At 36.7% G+C, this 25,846-nt stretch overlaps 1 protein-coding gene across 2 annotated transcripts in view; it reads right to left on the bottom strand.

The window, feature by feature from the left end:
* TTC29 (tetratricopeptide repeat domain 29) overlaps positions 1 to 25,846 on the bottom strand; it is a 228,177-nt gene that overhangs the window by 124,120 nt on the left and 78,211 nt on the right. The window contains exon 1 of one of the 2 annotated variants that reach the window (XM_064416700.1): positions 593 to 746. The exons of the other annotated variant lie outside the window; for it this stretch is intronic. The gene's annotated coding sequence lies outside the window, so the exon portion shown is untranslated. Of the gene's footprint in view, positions 1 to 592; positions 747 to 25,846 lie in introns of those variants that run through there. 2 annotated transcript variants of the gene reach the window in all.

Here is a 25,846-nt window from a genome sequence, read left to right as displayed (position 1 = left end):
TGAAACAGACATTTGTGTCAGTTTCTCATGAATTAGGCTTTGGGAGAGCATGTTTATTGAAAACAGATGGTTTTGGCATTCTTCCATGGACAAGCTTCACACTGTTGTAATTGTGGTACACATCTGTCTGGCCTTTTTACACCACAGCTTCCTCACATGCAGAGAATTCAGGCATGTTGTCTATCTTGCTCTATCCTGACCAGCATTTTCCACAAATTTACTCTGAATTTTAAATCTCTCAGCTCTGGAAAGGATGATATTAAAGGTGGCTTTTCTTGGGACTTGACCATGAGCTCAAAACCTTCATAACCTGGGGTACTGACACAGTTTTGGCCCTGCTAACATAAGAAGGACATGGAACTCTTGGAGCAAGTCCAGAGGAAGGACATGAAGTTGATAAGAGGGCTGGAGCACCTCTCCTATGGAGGGAGACAGGCTGAGAAAATTTGGGCTGTTCACTCTGTAGAAGAGAAGGTTGTATGGAGACCTTGTAGCAACTTTTCAGGCTACAGCAGGGTACAGGGAAGCCAGAGAGGGACTCTTTGGTGGGTACTGCAGTGGGAGGATATTTAGAAAATTTAAGGAAATTTACCTTAGATCTTAGGAAGAAATTCTTTACTGTGAGGGTAGTGATATGCTGACACAGGTTGCCCAGAGAAGCTGTGAATGCCCCATCCCTGGAAGTGTTCAAGACCAGGTTGGATAAGGCCTTGGGCAACCTGCTCTAGTCCCAGCACATGGCCGTGGCATGGAACTAGGTGATCTTTAAAGTCCATTCCAAGCCTTAACATTCTATGATTCTATAACAGCCCTTTACCTTTATTTTGTAACATCAGTTCAGCTTTGCCTTAAGTGTTGCCAGATAGATGTTCTTACAGTGTGATTAATGATAATTTCTTTGACAAAGCTATTTAAACAGTTTGAGCTAAGTACATGGGAACAAGCTGAAGTGAAATTGTATTTTAATAACATGGCCCAGCTGGGAGATGAGTTATGGCAATAGTAAAGATAATAATTTGAGTTTACTGCTAGAAATATTGCAAACTAATGTCCATAATGAAATTCAACATTAACTCCTCCTCACTGTAATGTCAGCATCCATCTGTCCTTTGTGCTGGATTTGTTGAGAGGAATTTCTGGTCTCCAGAACCCAGTATGGAGGATTCAGCTAAGATTCTTTGCAGAACTGTCTTGTCTGCCATAACAATTTACATAAAGTCAGGGTTAAGAATCTTGCATAATGTAGGATTATAAGGACCTACATTGTAATCTTATAATCATCTAATTTTGCAATTTTAACAACTGCCTTCTTGTCCTCCCTGTGAACTTTGCCTCTGAACTCTCCTGAAGGCCTCATAGTGAAGCCTTGCCCTCTTTAACCTGAGCAGAGTTCAGGCACTGCCTTTTGGCCTCTGCACTCAGCCTTAGCTGCCGTTTCCCTGCACAGTCCCTGACAGCTGGGTCCCTGCTGTCCAACCAGGAAAGGCTTTACAAAGACAAGCTCCCCAGGAGCCATCAGGAATTCCTTTCTTTTCTCAGTTGCAAATTAATTGGCAAATGTTCTTAAAGTATCACGGCAGAGAAATATGTGACTGAAGTGTATGAAATACAGGCAGTGTACAGATCCTACTTAGATTTTAACAACATAAAGAGCTGAAAAAATGGTGTGAGATACAGGCAGCTGCCTGGCTTGTTTCTGATGAGCTGGTAATTCTCTTTCCTTCTGCCTTGTGTTTTCCTTCAAGTATTGGTGTTTCTTTCTGTCATTACAGCTGAATTTTTGTTTTTCTAGAACTCATAGCAATATGGACCTTCTCCCTAAAAGAGCAGTCCTTTGTTTTTGCTGTTTATTGTACTATATTTTTCTCAGTATTTTTATGGTGTCTTTTGAAGAGGGACATAATTCAGTGTCCATACAGATAGGGAGTAGGCAAACAGGGCAGCACAACATACAGAAACACTGGCAGGCATGCCCAGAAAAGCAGGTCATACGCTTATGACACAGTCATATCCACAAGGAAGGTAAGCAAAAATTACATATTTCCTTCTTCCCAGGAAAGATTTAGTCAAGAAACATTAATCTCAGATCTCTTATTCACATACATGAAGATGCATCATGACACCACATGTCTAGTAAAAGTAGTGGCAAAGGTAGGATATCAACAAAAATTTTTAGATGATTTATAAAATAAAATTAAGGAAGATCCATTAAATAATAAAATAAAATGAAAATCACACATCTGTTCTTATACAGTCACTGATCACTTAATGGAACAATTTTGATTTAAAATTTTTAAGTCTTTGCAGCGTATTTGTTTTGTTTGTAAGTGAAGAAGGTCTAGTAAAATCTGCCACTCAGTCTTAAAAGATTCTGTTCATTCAAACAGTTTCTTATCCAAAAAAATTTTTACTTATTTTAAAAGGTGAAATAATATCTCATTATTATAATGCCAATAACTGGCAGTTTAGAAAAGCAGTGAAGCAAGTCTTCAGAAAAATTTGCTTTCTGTTTATGTCTTCGAAGCTGCCAGCTGTATTTTCAGTAATTGACAATAATATAAATAGACATGCATAAAAGTTGAAGCAGAGGATATATATACCTGATAATTGTATGTATAATTTGAAAGTAAAATTAATTAAGTATTGTTAATTTTCCTGAGGGTTAAAAATGTTTTGGGATTGAAAATCCTATGTACCTACACAAATCAACATTTCTCCTCCTTTAAAAATACTACAGGATTTCTGTAGCAATGATTTCAGACACTCTAAGTAATGAGGGCAATAATGCAGTTTGCAGTAATTACTATAGAATACGATATTTTATAAAGGTGGCATTTAATATTTCACCCAGTAAAACTCAGTTGCTCATGTTTTAAAATTAATGTGCTGTAAGGTAAACAGGTAAATAATAAAGTGCAAAGATACAATTATGCAGATAGAGAAACAAGTGTGAAAATCTAGACTTCCCTGCCTATGTTCATATAATCTGCATAGAGTTGCATTTCAGCATGTTGTTATTATAAAAAGGTGAGGAAGACATCAGGTTTTTCTGGATGTGGATCTTACTACTAAGGCAGAAAGTGATAGCTAATGCTGCAAAACAGAACTTCACGCCAGTAAGAATATGTGGATCTAAAGAGCTAATGCAATACATCAGCTATTATGGAGTGGCTTTACTCTTTGATAGACATCTGAGTTATAATTTGTAATTAGTAATCATTGGTCTAATTACTTTTACCTGTGTCATTGTTTAACCCCAGCCAGCAACCCAGCCTCCGGCATTCCCTTGCTCACTCCCCCACCAGCAGGACTGGGGAGAGAATTTGAAAAGTAAAAGCTGGAAAATGCATGGGCTGAGATAAAAACAGTTTAACTGGGAAAGCAAAACCCACAAAAAGCAAAGAGCAAGCCAAGGAATTAATTTCCTGCTTTCCATGGACAGGCAGGTTCAGCCATCTCCAGGAGAGCAGGGACCCGTCACAGGGGACTTGGGAAGACAAACATCACCTCAAACATCCTCCATTTCCTAATTCCCCCCCCCCAGTTTATATACTGAGCATGATGTCACATGGTCTGGAACATCTCTTTGGTCAGCTGGGGTCACCTGTCCTGGCTGTGTCTCTCCCACATTTCCACATGCCTTTGCCTGTGTGGCAGGAGAAAACACCAACGCCGTGTTCAGCACAAATGCAAAGCACAGATCCACAGCAGGCACTGGGAAGAACATAAACTCTGCTGCAGCCAAAGCCAGCACAGCCTGGCTCACAAACACAGCAGCACACACAGCTTTCCACTCTGCCCCTGCTATTTCTATTTGCTATTGCCACAATTATTGCAGTATTTGTTGCATTGGTAACAGCCAACTTCACATGGGGATACATTTTTCAAACGTCATTCTGGGAATAAAATACCAATCCCACTGCATGTTTTCCCTCCTAGGATTAGCTGGTGTTTGTTTAAGCTAAATCTTGAAATGAGAAATATTTATTCTGGTGGTGAGTAGGACTAGGTCACAATCTTTACAGAAGATAAGACGCTTGAATGCTTTAATGTATTTTTGTTGTTGTAACTGGTGGCACCTTCAGAGTAAATCAGTCAGTAAAATCTGCAGTGATTCACTTTTGAGTGCACAACACGATTTAAGTTATCATACGACCATAGTTAAAGTTACAGCTGCAAGTTTGTCTAAAATAATGTCCCAGATGTCTTTACATCTAAGAGCTTTCTGCACTGATAAGAGAATTCTTGAACACATTGCTTGCTTTTGCATAACATTTTTTGTACTTCAAATGATTCTGCATCTTTCCTGCACATATGGCCGCGGTATTTTAGTCCTTATTTTCTTTTCAAGTGTTAGCATCTTAAGTGGAATAAAGAGCCGATGTCAGGTGTCAGTGTGCATCTCCTTTTCTGATTCCAATCTTGTGCTCTGATTCAGGCATTCCCACTGCTTATTCCAGTTACATCTTTTGAACTTCCTGTTCCCATACAGATAATTGGGTATCTTGCACAGTCTTTTTCTAGACAGAATAAATGTACCACTTTTGGGTTATAAGTACTATCTATGGTCAGTTTTTATGCAGTATTTATGCACATCTTTCCAGAAAGATTATTTTGATGCTAATTTAGGCCACTGAAGAGTAAAGTCAGCCATCACCAGTAAATTAAAACCTGTAGACAAATCAGATCTATTATTTCATATTTTTCAGAATGATGACAACCCAATGAGGTGTGAATAGCACATCTATTGCCCTCCCCACCCCCAAGCCCTTCTCAAATCCTGTCAGTGACATAGAAGTTCGCAATTTTTATGGTTTCTTTTCTGTGAACTCTCCCAGGGTTCATCTATTTATGAAGTGGCAGGTACTTCTGGAAAGTAGGGATTGATGTAATATGCAAGAGTAAGAGAAAAGATCTTGAGACACACAACTTTTCCCACTTTATTTTCCAGAAATCTGCAGACCCAGCTGGTAGAAAATCTGAAATATTGATTAAACATATTATTTGTCCAAGACCACTGTGTATAATGTTTCAAAGTTGCTCCAGCATTAGGGACCGAAATATATTATAAAATCATCTCAGTGGAATAATCAGAATTTGTACATTATAATATTATTGCAGCAATCATAAAAGGAAGCAAACTCCAGCCTTGCAATAGATTTTTGAGGTTCTGTGTTTGTTTTTTAAGTACATCGTTGATACAATAATGCAAATGACTCTGGTAATGTGACTGTGCAAACCTCTCAATTTGTTTTACTTTTTTATAGTTATGCATTATTCATGTTGCATTAGCATGTGTGCTGTTTATTTCCCTAATTGTAACAAGCATTTAATTAATTACACTATAACCTCTTGAATCTATAGGCCAACTGTTGCGTCTTTAGTTAATATTTTAAAGTCTCATCTTCCTCCATTTTTCCCTGTGTCTTTGATGTTTTGTTTCTTAGCCTTCTTGTTTGGGTTCTCTGTGGAACAGTCTCAGAATAACTCTGCAGTTCTCTTTTATGGCTGAAACTTTGCATTTTAACAGTTGTCTGGAGATAGTTTCTTCTTTGTGAAATATCAGTTTTAATAACAAGAAAAGAAAAATGCCATAAATCTGCACTAACTACATAAAGCTGAAGTCTCTGAGAGACTGATTAACATTGAGACTCCACACAGGTTTTTCAATAATTAGAGGATGTGCTTGCATGGAGCCATGACTGCTCTGGCCTTGATGCTGTTTCCCAGGGCAGGCAGCAATTATTATAGCCCACAGTAAATTTCCTACACTCGTTGCCTCCAGCCACTGAAGATCTTTTTGGAGTAAAGGTCTCTTAATTTTCTACATTCTTCTCATCAGCTTGGATTAGCAACGTGTTCTACTTATTTTCTTCGGTTGTTTTAGAAACAATTGACAGCTGCTTTTCTGCTGCAGCATTTTCTTTGCACCTAAGGTTGAAGGGATCTGATCAGAGCTTTTATTATATTAACACAGTCCTGGAGCTTTCGGCAGGGCAGCCAGAACCAAACTGTTATCACTGGCTTTGGGCTCAAGTGAGTAACCCCCACTCAGCACTCCCAAGCTTTGTGGTGCAGATTATGTTTATTTATTGTTCTCAGATTTTTATGGCCTCCATGGCTCACAAATGAATTATTCATTGAGGCAGAAGGCTCCTTCTTCTGTGATGCAGTGTCTTTACCTTGTTCTGTGTTTATTTTGACTAGAATTTTGTCGTATTACAAAACCACCAACTATGAAACTGACTCATCTAAACTTAAAAATCAAAATAGATACTCATGGCTAGTAAATGACATGTTAAGTGGTGAAATTTAAAGTGGTTATATTGTTCTCTAATTATCCAGGTCAGATGCTGCTAGTTATTAGTGAGGAGAAAATGCCCAGATTGCTTTGTGTAAAATAATCTTGGACAGGGCTGTGTAAAATATGAAAACATTGCTGGTGCATTTCATAATTTGCCTTTACATCCACTGTTGTCAGTTCATGCTAAGCCTCTTCACAGTGATGCAGTTAAATACAGTAAAGGAACTTTTAAAGTGAGAAGGGGCTTAAAACCCTGGAGAGATCAACTGTAACAAACTGTATTTTAGTGCAAATTTGTAGACATTCATCCATCATTGTTTTTGAGCTGACCTGAGACTTACCATTAGGAGGACTAAGGACATCACTTTAAGAATTAAATTTTTTTTGGAAAAGGATGTATGTGAAAACTCAGGGTGACTTTTCAGAAAAAGATAAAGATTTAAATAAAGACTGACATTGAGAAAAACATTGAAAGAGAAGGAGAATAAACTTCTGACAGGAAAGAAGTAGCTCAAAGAAATATGAATGGTTAGTGAAGAAACACCAGGAAGTGTGGAGGAGGATGAAAGGTATAGATATTAGAATGTGAAAAAGAAGAATAACTAATATTAGTGGAAAATAGTGAGTTGTTGGAAACCTGTTGAATAAACTTCTGGAGTGAAAAGATAGGAAAAACACTGTCAGGCTGATGATTGTGTGAGAAAAGGAAAGTGAAAATGCAGGTAAATAGAACTGGATATGCAGTGAACCAATCTCAGAGCTGCCAAGTACAGTGCCTGCAGTTGTGAAGGGTAGGTGAGATGGCATTGGCAGATATGTCAACAGACTTTCCATTCTCAGCTAGTTTTGGCAGGATAGGTTTGAGCTGCCAGGTGGGAATGTCCTGATAAGGGAACTATTTTCTTACTGCTTTTTTTTTATTCCACATGTTAAAGATCTTCAGTCAGGCACCACTTAAACAGAGTAACAGTTTTATCTGGCATTTCTCTTAAGGAGAGGAACAAAAACTATCCTTTAACATATTATCTCAGTTGCAAAAACCACATTAATAGTGTTGGCTTTGATTTTTTTGTTTGAGTGCCAGGGAATTGGTGCTGTGTTAGAAGGAGGTGCTGACCTTTATGCTTTATTCTTTCCTAAATAAAAAGGAAGGAAAGCAGCAGACTCTGAAATGGAGAAGAGTGCTCTTCCTAAGCCACTTCTGAAAGAAGAGAAACCAGCACTGCTGCATCCAGCAGAGATGAGAAGAGAGATCCAGTACTAGGTCAAGAGAATGACACACAGTAGTGCTGCTTGGAGCTGACCTTTTCTGTACAGTGTTGCCAGAGCTGAGATAAAGGAGTGACTGATGCTGGAAAAGGAATTTTTTTCTGAGAAGGAAATTCCAGCAGAGCAGGTAGACTTATAGGAGAGAGGATTTATGTTTAAGAATCCCCATAAGATTTTGGGCAAAACACTTGCTCCCATATAAGTTATTTGCTATAGAATGTGATCAGTTATGGCTGGGAAGGGAATTAGATGAAAAATTTTAAAATTATGACATTGATAAAAAACATTCCAGCAAAACACACAAACCCAGTAGCCAGATTTGAAGCTGAAAAGCAGTCCCTGCTCAGCCCATTTCTTCAGACCTGTTTTGCCAGGGATAAAATCAATGCTAGACCTACAAATCCCCCACCTTGGTATGGTATTAACTGCAGGAGCATCAGAGGAAATGGGACAAGACAGCAAATGCAGACAGAGTCTCTTTGTGCTAGGGATGAGATTAGCTAAACTGAAGGTGACTTGGAAAAATGTAATAATGTGGCACTAATAGAACCCTTTTAGTCCAAGATCCTGAATGAAATCCCAGTTACAATCCTGTTCTGTGTGGAAGAATCTGTGCTTTTGTATAACATGCCCTGGACTTCCTGGCTCCGAAGTTGTCCCTAAAACTTGTCATTCCCATGTACTGCAACTTCCTTCTGCAGCCTGTAGATATTTACTTAACAGTAATTCTGAAAATTGAACCTGCTCAGAAGTTTAACCTGGTCTTGCATAAACATTCTCCATATTTAGTCCCTAAATAGGTTATTTTGTGTTCTGCAGTTTTACATTTTGTGTCACTGAAATCAGTCCAGCCTTCAGTGTGATTTTCATCTCTGCATATTTGGGTGCTTCTCTTTGTTTGAAACTTCCTCTCAGCTTTGATTTATTCATTTCCAATTGCCATGATATTTTTAAAACGTATTACATGTGATTTGTCCCCTCACAACTACTTTATGAACTCTACACGTAGCTTCTTCTTAGCTTGACTATTTCAGCCTTCAATGCAGCATGGCAGTGTCTCCTCTTCCGTGAATTCCCTGCATACATTCTTTTAAAAATTCCACTGCAAAAATTAACTCCCATGCAGCATTGTAGTCAGCTCCATTCTAAAGTGCACATAAGAAATAGTTTGTATTTATTTTGTCTAGAAGTGATATAAATTATCCTAGCCATACCTAATATTAGGTATTAATCTGACCTTCATTTTTGTAATTACAGGCAGTATGCTTCACAGCTTCTTGTGTATATATACCAAATTTCACTGGATCTCTTCATTTCTCTTTCAATTAAAAATGTGTTTTAAATAGTAAAGGAGTAGTGTTTAGAAATGTGGGGCTAGATTCTCACCTAGCATAAAGGATCTTTCACTTAGCCATGCCATTTTTCATAAACTGAGAACATGCCTATGACCTCCTTTCACTTATTGTATCACATGATAGAAACAAACAAAAAAAAAGTGAAACAAATGAGATTTTCAGAATTATTCTCTAAATAAGGAAAGTCAGGAAAACAGATGTTTCAGAGTTCATACCTGTTAACAAATATTTTTAGGGAATAGAACATCTTTACTTTCAGAATTATTCATAGTGCATTGATTTTTACTTGTTTTGCTGTTATTGAGATAATAATTAATAATGCATTTCCCAAATAAGGGGTGTTCCAAACGGATTAGCATATATAAATATATATGTGGTTTTATATGCACATATTAAGTCTAGCAGCTCATCAATGTAGTGTGCTCCAGATTTGAATAGCACTTTAAAATGCAACAACAAATAGTCAACTAGAAAAAAAAAGAAGAAAAAAAGGAAAAAGTTTAGTGCTCAACCATAGAACTGTGACTAGCTTTGAAAGGGGACAAAGACTACATAGAATTATTTCCAAGTGTAAACCAGTAGATAGAAGAGTGAGAAGAAAACATCCAGACAGGGAAGACTGTGTCACAATTCTGCACTGAGATGTCATATGCCTTTTTATAGGTGAGAGAAAAATTATCATAAAGAGAGGACATCTGTTTCTGCCTGATTTGGCAGGTGTATTTATCCTCTTGTGAGGATAAATAAGGGATGTTACTTAAATAGTGCAGAAAATGTTTTCTTGAGAAATTATGATACTGCTCTGTGTTATTTTGGATTTTAAAAAATCATTAACAAAGTATTTGACCACACTCACAGCTTGTGCTTTTGTTTCAGGACAGTAGGTGGGATCTGCAGTGGCAGAGACAGGGAATGAATGAATTAAATACAGCTAGGAAGAGAGACGTGTCCAGTCTAGAACACTGAACAAGGCCCTCATGAAAGAGCAGCTCCTTATTTTCTGTGGTCAGATCAGGGGCTGTGCTGGCTTTGCACAGCCAAGTGCAGTGTTTCCAAGGATCCTGGGAAAAGGATCCTCTGCACTCCTGCCTCACAAGGCTCATGCTGCACCCTCCTTTGCTGGGCTATTGTTTCCAGACCAAGCTGGGTTTAACTAACCAGGGATGCCGACACATGATAAAGAAGTTGTGTCTTTAATTTACTAGGTAGACAGCTGCTCTGAAGTTAGGATGTTATGGGATTCCACAAAGTTTATTTTTTTTTTAAGGCAAAACAGGTAATGATAGAGTTTGATGTTAAAATTGATGAAACAGACTATCTAAATAGACTTGTTCAGAAATATGGGCAGGAAAGAAAACAATACACCAGGGTAAAGCAGCACTCAAGACAGATTGATCAGAGGGAGCAGAAAAAGATATAGTTAGAACTGAAGACTGAATAAATTCTCAAGCTGTTTAGTATTATTCTGGAAAAGTATGGCTGGCTGTGACAAGAAGGTTCTGAAGACTTAACAGAAGAAAGGGTGATCAAGGTCACATTTGTGACACTAGAAAAATACTACACTGAAATTGTTGACTTTTTGTCAACAGGAGAAACAGATAAAAAGAAAAACAAGGAGGGGGGAGACATAGCAGAGAAACAAGATATCTATGATTTTCAAATTTAAGTTAAATTTTGAATTTACCCAAAAATATGCACAGAGAATTTAAAATTTATTAAAAAACAACTTGACGGAAAAATATATTAAATTTCTTTTAACTAAGACATGCCCTCTCTCAAAAATCTAGGGTCTAAAAGCATCGTTTCTGTAGATGTTTTCTCTTTAACTTCCATACTGTTTGCTCAGTTTACCAGCCCAAATAAGTTTTTGATCTTTTTAACATTGTAGCTCCGGTCTAGCAGATGCAAGGCTGTATTCTTTTGGTTTCAGAAATAGTTTTCAACAATAGAAAACAAAATTGAGATCCAAGAATGCCTTTTTTTTTCCTCTCTATTCTTTTTTTTTTTCCCTTTTTTTTAGTGATGCTGCCAAAAGCACAAAGAATGCAGTCAGCCTCTTGAAAGCAGAGTAACTCCCAGGGCACTGCTTGTCAAGACTCTTCAGAGCATTCTCTTCTGTGGATTCTCAGGCACGTAGGACGGGCTGTCTGTTATTGACATTGCTGCCATGGCTGTGGAGCAGAGGAGCTACTGGGGGTGTGCATCACACGCACACCTGGACCTTTGCAACTCCGTGTGAGTAACTTCAGTGCCTTCTGCTTTACTTGTTTTTGTGAGCAAAGTTGCCCTCACGATTACGAGCAGCACTTTTGCTGCTCTTCTCAGCAGAGATCACTCTTTATGTCAGACTCTCATAGTCTTTGTAGAACAGAGACTTTTGAAGCACTTTCCTGAGATGTCTAAAATGGCCTGGGTGTGTTGCTCATGATTTGGTCCATAAGGGACTGGTTTTCATTGCTAGTGGTGCCTATTTGTATGTTTAAAAGATAATTCACTTTATAAGTACCTGTAAGCAGCTTCTGATTGTCTTTTGGCATGCCAACAATATAAAAAATCAGGAAGAAACTAATTGCAATTTAATTCAACTTCCCAAATGCTCTCTCTAAAGTCCCTAAATTTAGGCTAGAATAAAAATACTCTCAGGAGGCTGAAGACTAACAGGGTGTAAGGGATCGGTTGAAAATAGGATGCAGTAGTCAGATCTGACTAGCGAACCTAAGCAAGATACTGAAGATAAAGAGAGATCCTTTAGAAGACAGAGAAAATTGTTCTTATTACTTGATTGCTCCCTACTGTAGTGTCAAACACCCTTCAAATTATTTAAAATTAAGACTATTTCTCATCATCTGTAGCATGTTAGCAAAAAGAGCTGTTTTCTCCTTCCTTAGATATTCTGTTATTAATTCCTGCGATTGTATTGAGTTTTACTTATGTTTACTTGTTCAATAGACTAAGGATTACATATAAAATTATCTGAATTTTAAGTTTGACTGATCTTATTAAATTAAAAATAGTTAATTTTCAATTCTCAGCTATATGAAAAGCTTTTTTCTCAGACTCATTTCTTGGTGTTTTACAACTGAATGAACTTCACAACCTGACTCAAGAAAGGGTCTCTAATATTTAGATAAATGCTGCTTGTCCACAAGCATATGTTTTCTAATCTATTTGAAATTATTTACACAAAGTTATTATGTTCTGCCAATAGCTGCTGTGCAATTGGTTTTTTTGGTTAGTTTCCAAACTATAAAGACTCTTCCCTCTGTCTGGCCATGCAGGTCACACGTTTCCTTGTCCCCAGGGGGATGAGTTTAACCTCTTGAACCAGTTATCTTCTGTTCTCTGCTCTAAGCTTAAATTGGATTGTTTTTAAGATAGTCAAAAGAATGTTTCTTCTTGCCCTAGGACCCTTTTTGATTTTGGTATCAGGAACTTTCTAAACCTTCCTTGTTAAAATAAATATGAAGAAAAATCTCTTTAATTACAGTAATTTGTCTTGTTAAAGAAAATTGCACGGAGACTCTGTAATGAGTCAGTGTGCCTCAGTTTCTGGACCAGCACATTTATGAAACTGCACAGTTTTATATTCCTAAGGCAGGGCTGGACTGGACAGGCTTAGTGGGCATTCCTCATTTCTTAGGAGACTAGGACAGTGTATAGAGTTCCCCTGTTCTCCATGACATTCCCCTGGAGGTCCATTCTTGGATCTGTGCATAATCATTGGGACAATTGAGGGTAGGGAAGAGTTTCTGTAAGAGAAAGGCTGTCATAAACTAGAAAGAGTTATAAAAGAGGAGTAACTGGAAGCTGCTATAATCATTAAATCATTATTGTTAGGAAGAAAGTCATCAAGGAATGACTGCTCATTGTCCCACTTTTCAGAACAAAAATTTGGGAAATAATTTCTTGCAGACATTAGGTGTAATCTAATCTGCTAAAAAGATGGAGAAATTACTCTCATTCATTTTTTAAATCTCACACATTGATGATATTTTTGAACTTTCCTTTTTGTCCCCATTGCAGATCCCATACAGAAATTTGTTTTGAAAAGGTCTATGAAGATGACCCCTGACAGATTCCATTGATTTCATCACTGTATGTTGTTCCATAGCACAGTACCACCTTAATTTAGATATTTTTTAACTACATTATTTGAGTGATAAGAATATAAAGTATGCATAAAATCAATATCCCATCATTTTTTCTGTTATAAATCATATATACACCTATAAATACGGTGTACAATTTTCCCCTGCTATTTCTGGATGGCTCTAACTTTATATGAGCTTAATTGCATTATTTAATTATTTGCATTCTATTTTGTTATTTAGTAAGCTCCTAGTTTGGATAAGAAATAATGAGGAGTCTTTCAGAATGCAGATTAATGCAGGATTTTTTTTTCTCTGGCTGACATTTCCTATAGACCGACTGTACAAATGTCATCCGGGAAAATAATATTTGTCACAAATGTATTAGCATGAGGAGTAAAGTAGAAAAAGATTTTAAACAAAACCAACTTGTGTATTTCTCTCTTTCTTATTTTTTAAAATGGAAGAGTTGTATTTTCACGCCATTTCTAATCCAGAAATCATGGCAGAGATCTCTTCATCACTGACCACCTGGGCAGGATGTGGCCAAAGCTTTGACAGAGCAGGCAGTGCAAAGGGTCACATAACACTATGCAATTCTGTTTGAGCCTGCAGATTTGAAAGCAGGCTCAGCCATGAAATAGGAGGCACTTTCCCATGATCCATTATCTCACTGAGATTTAAATAAAACATTGGGAAGTGAAACAAGTTGAGAGTTCTTTGGAGAATGACAGGAACAAACCAAGTAAGCAAAGAATCACTGCTTTGGCACCAGCAGGGCACTTGTCTGCCAGTCTTCCTGAGCTAACAACTTCCTGCAAAACAACTGGTAGGGAACACAGTCATCCTAATGATAAAATGCTCTGAAGAAGTAACCTTAAAATGGTTAGTTTTCTACCTGGCAGTTTGTAAATTACCACAATACTGTTAAACACAAAAGCCATCAGCTGCAATTTCCTCAAATTCCAACTTCAGTCATCAGCTGTTTCTTCACTATCAGTGTAAGAAAATTGTCTAGAAATCAACTGGCTGTTGCCAGTCCAACTCTTTCTGTGGAGGCTTTCAGAGATAGGAACTTTTCCTACATGGGATGTCTTCTATTGTCAGCTCAGTGTGAAATGAATGCTGCTGCATTCCAAGTCATAGCAGAATCAAGATTTTACAATGGCTCTAAGATTTCTACAACCAAAAGAGAAATGCCCCAGCTTCTGGGTGTCTTTGTACTCAACATGAACACCAACTGTTTTGTTTTAACAGAGGTGATCCAAATTGAGTAATTCTGCTTTCAAATATTCAAATCAGACAGCACCAAGTCAGCGCTGATGTCAAGAAAGTCCCTTTCTTCTCTCTCATCTCTTTCTCTTGTTTTTAGTCCACTCTTTTCCTTCCTCTGCTCAGCTTTTGAACTGAGGTGTCCCTCAGCTCAAAGGAACTAGTCTTCAGTTTGATGTTTTGGAACCTTGCCTGGCCTCAGACAAGTGAATATAACAGCCCAGCCCCTTGTAGGGATGAGAGATGAAACAATGTCCAGGGGAACCCAGATTCCTCCAATCCCCATCCATGCAAAGAGAGCACTTAACCTACACCATCACCTCAATGAGAAGGCCCTTTATGTTTAGCACTTTCTCTGGATAGTTTAATATGAAGTAATTCCATTAATGTTTCATACTCTTGTTTCATTAATTTTTTGAAGGAAGAATGTATTATTAAATGTTCAGTCCCTTCTCTCTTATCAGTTCAATTAAAGTACAGGAAAAATGCAAAAACGCAAAAACGTCCTCCAGCAAAATTGGGGTTAACATCTGATATTTTGAGGATTAGGAAGGCCACGAAAACCCCAAAAACCAAAAGGTTTTCAAGCTCCCTTTATATATCACACACAGAGAAAACAAAAAGAAAAAGGCAGTTACTATTTTGTTATTAAAGAATGATGTTTCAGCTTGTAATTGGAAATTGGAAATGTGACATAAGGTCTGCTCTTTGAAATAAGTATTTTTCTTGATTACACTTTCCCAAGTGTATTCAGCCTTTCTTTCCCAAGATGACCTTAGTCTCTACTCTCAAATCATAAGCCCATCTCTCCACTTCTTGCTAGTTTTCTGTGTCCCTTTGTTTCTACACAACTTTGCTAAAATTCCAGGGTTGCTATGTAATTCTTTCAATGTGGTAATTTTTAATGCTGTTTATTACCACTATTTATTTACTTAAGATGGTCTATGACTGCATGAATGGTGTGTTTCCAATGTGCATCATGTCTGTTTATTTCTAAATATTTGGCTGTGGTATACTTGATCTACTCTCCATAATTCAGTTGACTTTCTAGTTAGATGACACAGTTCGAATGAGCCCACCTCAGCACAAGAGTGCTGTTTTAAACCACTGATAGTTTTGTGAAATTAGTCTAGTCCTTATAATAGCTATGGCATATTCCAAATTACTGGGAGTAGGATTCTTCCTGTGGTGGGTGGAAGAGAGACTTGAACTGGGATCTGACAGCAAAAAATGCTCTGGTATCACTTTGACAAAAGCAAGATTCATGAAAAAGCCAATTTCACTAAGTCTTAACCACACATGATGTGGCTGGGTAATGGCACCAGCTGCTCAAGGGCCTCACACAGGCCATGCAGAAATGGAGCAATTCTGTCCCAACAATTCCTTACTTCAGTGACCTGCACAAAAGCAGCATCCCTTGGGATTCTGCCATCTACAGCCCTTCCCCAAAGCAGTAAGGGAGATTTGTCAGAGTTCCCCAGAGCTATTCCTGCTGGGATTCCAGAACCCTCAAATTCTCTCCATTCACCCCCACTTCCCTACATGTGGTTCTTTTCCCTGCCTTTCCTGCATCCTATATAGCACAAGCTAAGACGTACAGTATTTTGTTTTGGATTTTTTTTTAATATGCTGTGCCTAATGAGAGCCTATATTCCTGTGTGTATGTTACAGAGTGTTCTGTGTAATGCCAATCATTCCTTTGACTTTATTGCTATACTTGGGAAAAACTTTCTGATTAATGAGTTTTTTTACCCATGTGAGCAAAAAACGAAGAGATGCCATTTAAGCCCAGTGAGTTGTGGAGCAGGCAGAGGAATCAGTATAGGGTTGTTTGTGGATTTGACTGACTTACAGCTTGTTACACAACTAAGATAGTGAATGATTATTCTTGTTTTACCTTTTAAGAGAGCACTGTGCTGTACAATATTTTCATCGACTGAAAATGTTTTTTATAAAGTATGGATAAAGCATGAATTAAAAAAAAACAAACACTTGTGTAAGTCAGTACATTAGTGACATAGTTGAAAACACTTTATGAAACAATGTATTAAGTCAGTAAAATACAAATGAAAACTGTATATTAATTGCTTTATGTGCCCTCCTATACTCATGTTTTATTAACTTTTTAATATTATCAAGTATCATGCTAGAATGTGATACTCCTCCAAATAAGGCACTATTTTTACTCGGTTTATGAAAATAAATGAGCATTTCAGATTAGCATTTTGATTTTGCATGAAAGCACATAATGTTTTTTCTTGTATTCCCTGATTGTTCCAAGGGCATTGTATCATACCATAAAGCTGAAGACTCTTTCATCTTTCTTCAGATAAAGTTGCTAATTACTCCTAATTTTACATGATATTTAAAGACTCTTGCATTTGTTATTACCATCAGAACCAAGTCCTAACATTATTCAGATTAGGAAGACACTAGATAGCTTTTTTTTTGGTGTTTCTCCTACAAAGTAGAGTGATGACATACTCCACCACCACCACATTCCCTTCCCTGACTAGAATTTTATCAGAGTACAAATGTTAGGAAGCTCAATGAAAATACAGTTTAATACAGCCAGTTAAATTGCCTGAGAGGAAACAGTGCATACAGCTTTTTTAAAGCCTTTCCCCTCAGGCCATTAACTAAGAAACTGGTCACTAACTGCTGGTAACAAACCATTTTGGAGGGATTATTGCTATTACCAGAATTCAGTGGTTTATGGCTACATTTTGTTAAAGACATTAGGAGCTGTAACATGGATGAGCCAAAGTACTCAAAAAATCCTTCTTTTCCCTTGTGATTAACAATAGTTTTTCTTCCAACCCAGATGTCTTGAACAGTCGTTTCATTATTTCTTATATCTCTCAATGCTGTAAAAAAGGCTTTTCATTATGGCCAGGATTGCAATGAAAGGAGTGAAACTACAACACTGGCTCCTGGGAAAGTACAGCTCTTGTAGAAGCCACCGCAAGTCGACCAGACTTTGAAAATTTCCAAGAATTGTATTTGCCACAAAGAACTGGTGGAACAACACAGAGCAGCTTTTCCTTCCCATGATCAGCCTGATGAAGGCACCACCACTGCTGAACACACCAACAAGGTTTTATGTTCATTTTACATAATTTTGCAGCTTAAATTTTAGGTGTAAGAAAGGAGTTTTGATCAGTATGTTTCTAGCTCGCCTCAGTTACCTCCATTTTCCTAATTACTGCAATTCACATAATCTATAGGATTAGCAAAAATGGCTCAGCCTCATTGGTAATGGAAAGTACAGAATTCTAGAAAGTTCAGCACTTAATTAGAAAAAGTTCTGTGGAGATCCAAAAATCTTTATTTTATTATTTTTCTTTCTTTTTTTTCAGAAACTCCATCTAAGAAGATATTTTGACAGCTGGGTTGTACAAATGATATTGTTGAGTTAGAATGCAGATTACAAACACATTATTTGCATGGCAAATGTGTTTTTCACTCTATTCTATCGCCCTCCATCTTTTAATTTAAAAAAAAATCCTAGATCAGAACATATCATTAGCTGTGCTTCTTAGTGAACCTGACTTTTCTCAAGAAATTTACATCTTTCTCTCATTTTCTGTTAAGGTTTCTTACCCTGTTTTCTCACCTAAAGAATTATAATGAGGTAGAGAGAATGAGATCTATGGGGAAAGCAGTGGACCTAGAGACTAAAGGTAAAAGGATGATTGATGGTATGAAATTACCATAAAAGTACAATCAGGATCAGATTTTAAAATGAATTTTTAAGCAGCCTAAGAGATACTCTTTGATTTGTAGTCTGGTGGAATGGATAATGTCTCATTCAGTGGATAAAGTTTCTCACTGTGTGACTTGAGATTTTTCTGATCTTTCTGACTGGGAGTAAAATGGAACCAAAGCATAAAGTGGTTTTTAATGCTGAAAATATCAAAAGCAATATTCTTAATGTCAAAACCTAGGCGTAGCAGGTGAGAAAAGAAAAATAAATATAAGATAATTATATTGTTGATATTATTGTATAAAAGACGCTGTCGTCTTAACACCTTTTGGATCTATAAAAATATTTTAAACGAAAGTAAGTAAAGAGTCAGATCTTTATGTTGAAATGTAAAACCTCCTGATCTTTAAACACTTTAAGTATTTGTGAATTTGTTAAATCAATTTTCAATCCAAGACAAATATTATAATTTATGTCTGAGCAACACATTACTTATGTTGCAATCTCTATATAACTAACAACAATTTACAGTGCAATTGGTGGGTCAGCAAAACCAGAACTGAGTGGGTATTTAATATTGTAAAATATTCTGTAAAATTCTTAATCTATAATTGCATCAAGTATTAAAATAAATTTACAAAAGTTGAAAGTTGAAATCAGGACATTTTAATTTTCTAATTTAGTGCATTCTCAGGAGGCATCTTATTGGCTTTGTAGGATTAATGTTAGAAAGCATTGCACTGTCAAAAAGCTTTTTTTTAAAAACCAAAATTCTTTCAATTACAAATCTTTGTTTTTTCTCTCTCTCTGCTCTCCGTGTCATTTATTTAATTTAGAGGATTTAATTCTGATAGTAAATTTTAAAAGAAAAATCTTTTTTTGGTAAGGTAATTCACTCCTTTCATGTAGAAGGACATTTATGATTAATTTTCTTCCTACTATATATAATATATATATATGTATATATCTTTATGTAATAAAGATGCTCATATATACCATTTTTATGTGTAACCTCAAAGGATTTATTTTATTACATGGATCCTTATTATATGGCTGGATATTGTGATATTTAAATTACAGAAAATATTTTAAAATAGTTTAGCATTATAAAAAAAAAATCCCAAGATTTCCAACAGTTGCTTCTTATGACAGTTTTCATTTTTTTCCCTCCTCCTGACAGTTCCCATAATGACTTTAATCATATAGTCTGGAAATGGAGCAGGTTACTGAACAGCAACAAACTCACTGGTCAATGTCGGTGTCACTTTTCTGGGAGCAGGACTTTTTGAGCATCAAGGAACTAATTTTAACAGCCTGCTGGAAAAAGTGTTAAGTGCATTAACTCCCTGTCAATCACATTTTTAGCATGCTGGCCAAATTATTATTATTATTTAGCTCAAGACATTCTATTGAAACTTATTTGTATGGTATTCTTATCTGTGTACCTTATGTGACTAATGATGATTGTTTATGGAGAGGTGCCTGTCCAATTATTTTTGAAGGAACACAAGAATGCAGAATGACTGGAAGCATCAGGTTTTTGCCAGAGAATGCCTCAGGTAAGAGGAGAATGGCTAGAGGCTATAAGGAATCACAAGAGACAAGTCAGAGTCGTAAATTGGAAAACTGACATATCTCATCTAATATACTTGCTAACTAGGCCTTTAAAAACCTTGACATTTAACTAAGTTTGTGGAAAAGTTATATATTTTGTCCTTTTCTATTGGCCATAACTCATTAATATGATGAACTGAGGTGTTTATAATCATTATCAGCATTAGCTGACTAGCATATGGGATCATTTAGAGATCCAGTTAAGCACCTAACAACTGCTCAGTTGTTTGTGTAGGTTGTGCCTTTTTCAAAGTCAAGTCAGTCAAAAATGATATTGCAAGTTATTTACCCTTTTGGTACTTCAGTGTGTGAAATAGGATGAAAGAATGCTGGTATTCAGCTGAGGCATTTAAATAATGCTTTGGAAGTCCTGGCCTGCTTAGAACACACTGCAATCCTTACCGTAAAACAGAAATTTCTGATGGTTTCAAGAAAAAAAGGTAATACAAAAACAAACTTTGCAGTGAATGCTGCCTATTAACTCAAAACAATTTAAATACGTTAGGGGCTTAACTTTTTTCCCGGTGAAAACAAACTTTGTCTTTACCCATTGATGTTCCAAGGATAAGACATTAATGGGTAATTAAATACATACTCTGCCCTGAATCTGGACCTATGCGAACAGATTTTTATATAGGGGGGAAAAACAATCTAATTTCTATGCAAAAAAAAAAACAAAACAAAAATTCAAGCCATGGAATTCTGTGAAATGAACAAAAGGAATTCATTTCAGTGTGAAAAGTGGAGATGGTCACAAAAAAAGCAGAAGGAGGCACTGTAGCTCAATAGCTAGAAAAGAATATGTTTTAATTTCTGAAGAGCTCTCCTCTCTGAAGAATTAAATTAAAACAATATACTTTGCAGGCAAGCATTTTTATTCTTAGGGATTGAAGTAATTTTTTCAAAAAAGCAGAGAAAATATGAAGAGAGCTAGTCAATGGAGGGAGGGGAAAGCTATTAGGGATTGTTTTCCCAGGGCAGGAAGATGAAATTCAGTAGGAAGTGGCATTTTGACAAGCACTTTGTATTTCCAACCAAAATGGAATCTTGCTCATTTAGTGCAACTGGAAAACAATTAATTGAGGAAACTCCCCCATTTTAATCTTACACATGAGAAACTGTATTGACTTTTAGAGGATTTGAGTTAAGTCTACCAGCACTAGGAATTCATTCCTTTACCTAATGTATTTTGGAACATGAATAAATTATACAGCTACATATTACAGTAGGAGAGAAAATGACTACTACTGCTCAGGCTGTGGTGACGTTTGCCATGCTATCCCCATTTTCAGCTCATAACTTTCTGAAAACTTCTGGCTGCTGAGTGAAATTTTTCATAGTTTAGGTCTCTGTTGGATGGAAATTATTTTTTGAAAGTTGGAGGGACTTTTTCTATTATTTCTGGATATGTGTGAATAAAAACATATAGCCCATCAGGCAAACAGTCTTGTTTCTAATGCACTGCACTGTCATCCAAATGGAGAGTCGAAAGGGAATCATTTTATGGGAATTTGGGGACTGTAAATGAATAATTTCATGTCTGCTCAAAGAGTTGCTTAGTTTGAAAACAATGAAAATCTTAGAGGAATTTCCAGTTTCATCCACTGTGCTGCTGAATTCCCTAAGCTCTTTTGCCTCAGCACATATTTTCAGGTGATAACCACACAAACTTATCGAACATAAGTGTTCTTTATCTGGTCACTTAATGATCAACAATTACTTGGCAATATTTTTACTGAGATCAGTGAAGTATGTGTACTGGGTTATATTCAAGTAAGCCTTCAGATGTAGTGCAATGAAATCTGAAGGGACTGGAAAACACATGGAACCTTCACATTTTAAATGAAACATTCACACATGCAATTTCTTTTCTTACTAGGATGCATGGGAAGAGAACAAGAGTATATCCAGTTCTATCTAAGCCTTCCTTAATTCTGTCACAGATGAACATTTAAGGGTTAGGAAGAGAGAATGAGCAGCCATGGCACCCCTTGTGGCACTGGTCTGCCTTTCCAAACTCCGTGCACAGGCAGAGCTGTGGGGAGAACGGAGAGCCAGGGTTGGAAACTGGATTAAGCTCTATTCCTCCCATTCCCATTTCCCAGCAATGTATCAATGAGCTATGTCTTACAGTAGAAGAGTGCTGTGGAGCCTTGGAGCTGAATCTGGTGCAGAGAGAAGTGTAATAAAGGCACAGGCAGCAGGTTTTAGATGGAACTGGAGCTGAGATGGAGGATGAGAAATGAAGGCACATAACGAAGCAAGAGACAACTGATAACCTCAAATATCTTTCCCCATAGCAAATTTCTGAGAGTTGAGGTCCAGACAGCTTTTGATATGTGATACATAAGTTCCTTATTATTATATAGCTTGACCTTGACTCACTTGAGTCAGTGAACCCTTTTGCTCACTTTTGTTCTATGTGTCCAAAACATAAATCAGTATTTCTGTTAAGCAGCTAATGCCATATATTTAAAAAATAAGACATTTGTCACCTCATATATGCAGTCCTCGCCTAAGGGACATCAACATGACCCAGGGTCAATAGCAGTGAGTTTGGTGGACCGTGTCCCTTAACTTGCAGGACAAATTTACTCTAATCACATAACTTTCAGTGTCTTAGTTTCCTCATCTGCAGGATTTGGATAAGAACTCTCATTTTATTTTTAAATACATAAGAACACTTCAGAGAAATAGATGTTACTATTCTAACTTGAATCAGTTATGCCTGAATCCCAAGGAATCCCAAGTCTAGGCAACACCTTTCAGTGGGTGAAAAAGGCCACCAGGCTAGACAGAACATATGAATCTCTGTGAATGGAGCAATTAATGCAAAATACTTATTTTTATCTTTTTTTTTAATTCCTTCTCCTATGTTGATACACCTGGTCCTGTTGTGCTTGAAAAAATCTAGGCTTAGCCATTTGAAGTAATTATTTAAATATATTTGTTTATAAATAACACAGACACAAACATCTCTGCAGTGTCCAAGACAAGAAATACCCAACTCCCCTCATTCTGTTTTGGTTACTTCTTAGTCTCAGCGCATTCTTGGCACATGTGCAAGTAATCTGTCTGGTTTACAAGAGAGTACATCACCTGGTGTTTTTGGTGAAAACACTTTTAATACTCTTCCTTTCTGAAAATAGCTCTGAAAGCCTGACATTAATCTAATGTCCATTGTACTGAACTGATCTTTTTCCAAAAGCCTTTAAAATTTTCCTTTCTCTTGTTCAGGTATTGCTAATAAAGCAGTGCCAGGAGTGACTTTATCTGTGTCCATAATCTTTAGTTGCATCAACACTATTATTCAGATATGCCATTTCATTTTTATCAACAGTTAAGTGAATCTTTAAAAGGCAATTGTTTTATCTTCAAAACTTTCTGTCAGTGTTTCTATCTGCAGTCTTTGGGATACAATTATCCAATGCTCAGTATGCCTGGCTGTAGGAGACTGTATTTATTTTCACTATTTCATAAGAATAAATTATTTCTCGGAAAATAATTCCAAGGAGCATACATCCCTTTTCACCAGCAGGAATTGCTTGCAGCAGTATCAAGGAAAGGGTATAATTTACTATCTTTAAAAATTGTTTATCCATTGCAAGTTTAATTGCAACAGCCTTCTAGTAAGTGAAACCTCTTACAGTTAAACTAATCTGAATTCAGATAGGTTAGAAGAATGTGTAGTTGATATCAAAAAGCACAGATTAATTTTAGGAAAGGAGCTGGCCTCAGTTTCCTTTAAGCAATTATATTTACCAATCACTCTTTAATAATTATTGTTTTTATAAGTCTTGCAGCTTAGAAAGTCCCCTGCCCCCAGTTCACATTTTTTCTAAAACTCTCTCAAAAAGTTTAAAAAAACAAAAGAAACCACTTATTGACCCTTTCTCAGAATGATTAACACCAGCAAAATGTGAGATGCTTCTTAAAGCACCTGCTATCAATACATTTTCACCAATATCTTTTTGCTGTGAAATGCACTATTATTCTCATTTATTGATAAAGAACTGAAGTAGATGAGATGAGAACTCCATCTCATATCGAGGAGTTATGATAAGAGTATGAGAAAGGTTGAATTCTCCAATCTTGAGAGAAGGTTTAAACAACATATCACACAAAATTATTGACCAAAGAGAGATGAACTTGGCTATGGAATTAATAAAGCTTCTACAATTGTGAAGATAAAAAACAACAATCTGTTTTATTTTAATCTTACACTTCTGGTTTATGTCTTAAAAGTCTCATTCAAATTGCATAGTTTTGGGTGTCTCTGTTGAGGTAGATTTTTGGAGAGACTGCTTCTAGAATACATAGGGACTGATGGAAGAGAAATTTTCAAGTCAACAGCTTTGAGAGTGGCAGGTGCCATTGTATCTCTGCTTTTATAGCATGTTTGCAACTATCAGTAAGGGTTTTTAGTTCTATTGAAAAGATGGAGATGAATAAATAATGTTTGATGACTGTGAAGCAATTTTTGCCTGATTATTTGTGGATATAAAGAAGCTTCTCTTGCCTAGTGCTGTTAGTGAATCACTAGAGGAGATTGTGACCAATTAAAATAACAAACAGGTAGTCATTAAAAACCAAACAAAATAATCAAGCTAAGTCTTACAGAAGCATAGCCTGACTGCAAAGTGGTAATTTTAGGGAATTAAAGTGTTGCCATAATCATTACAGTTTACAATAATATTTACATGTTTATACATTTCTTTTATTAGTTCACTGGCATGTTTGTCCTCCCAGGCAAATTTTACACCTTTGTAAGAAACATGTTTTTGACTCAAGTCTTTAAATTATAATCCAGGTTTTCCTATTGACCATTAAACTGCTGATGCATTGCCTGTGGTAAATATAAACAAAGTTGGTGAAAAATAAGTTTCGCCATGTTTTTTTTGTGAAAGGTATCTGTCAGATGAAGGGGACATCACTATTATTGTCTCAGTGGAGGGCAGAATGCTTGAGTCAATATTTTGCCATGACCTTTGGGCTGAATTCTCTTGTATCTCTACTGAGAAGTAGAGGAGCACTGTAACACACCTGTGATGTGAAGCAACCCATCAACTCTTGGTGGTCTGGATTTTGTATTGTGTGATTTCTGTATCATCCAAGATGTTTGAATTGTTAGACAGGGACACTTGGACTAGATCTTTGGGCTGGTTTTTAGAAAGATGCAAACAACTTTCACTCAAAGCATTTTTGAGTGATTGATTGAGCCCTTCTGTGTTTTTCTGACTTCTCCATGTGAAAAGCATTTTTGAGGGTAGTGGAGAAAAGCCACTGGCAGCAGCAGATTCTTTCATCATGTTGGGCTTTCTGTGCCCTGACAGGGTTGACAGTCAGCAACTGAATATGCAATGGCTATAAATCTTGCAAAATGATTAGCCAAAGGCTATCATAATTCATTCACTCCTGAAGATTGAGAAGTGTTCTACCTAGTTGGGGTGCCTTTCCAGATTTAATTCATGTTACTCTTTGAGTTAGCCTAATTGAAACAGAACAGCCACTTTGCAAATGAAAAAAACCCAAACCCCCACCATAATATGTGTCTTTAAAAAAACATCTTCATAGGCCTATAACTACTGAAAGCTTGACTTTGAAGATCACAGGGATCAGAATATAAAAATACATCACCCTAATAATAAACATTAAGAAAAACATAGAGAAAAAGTGAACTGCAACTCCCATGTTTCCCACTGCTTCTGCTCGATCTAAATACATTGTTTTCTTGTCTTTGTAGACCTGCAAAATTATTAAAAAGCTGCAGCAGGTTTCTTTTTTTTTTCCCACTAAAATGGAGCAGTTAGCAACAGGTAACTAAAATCAAATGCCCTTAGCATGCTCTTTACAGTTAGAAAGAGAGACAATAAATAACTTCTAAAAGCCAAATATACTGCTATGCAGCTTTGGTACGTAACTGTTTGCTTTCTCTATCTGATTTATGAGGTACTCAGAGATTTTACTGGTGCTCAGTGCCGGAAGACTGCGCACTTTGAGAATTTCTATGCAGAATCAACACAATGTTTTAGCATTACACAGCAAGAGAGTCAAGTTAACACACCTGGTTTGTGCATCCAAAAGCCATAATACCAACTCTTCAGAATGTATTTTTGTCTCCCTTGCACTGGAGTAAAGCAAGCATGTCCCTGAATTAGTGTGTGCGACTTCCCCCATGGGGTTTTTTATACATGTAAGGTAATTTGGGGGAAGAAAGGGAAGACAATTGGGACTTCAG

This window comes from Passer domesticus, chromosome 4 (genome assembly GCF_036417665.1).
Source record: "Passer domesticus isolate bPasDom1 chromosome 4, bPasDom1.hap1, whole genome shotgun sequence".
Classification (NCBI taxonomy): domain Eukaryota; kingdom Metazoa; phylum Chordata; class Aves; order Passeriformes; family Passeridae; genus Passer; species Passer domesticus.
This window is presented reverse-complemented; position numbering and strand designations above follow the sequence as displayed.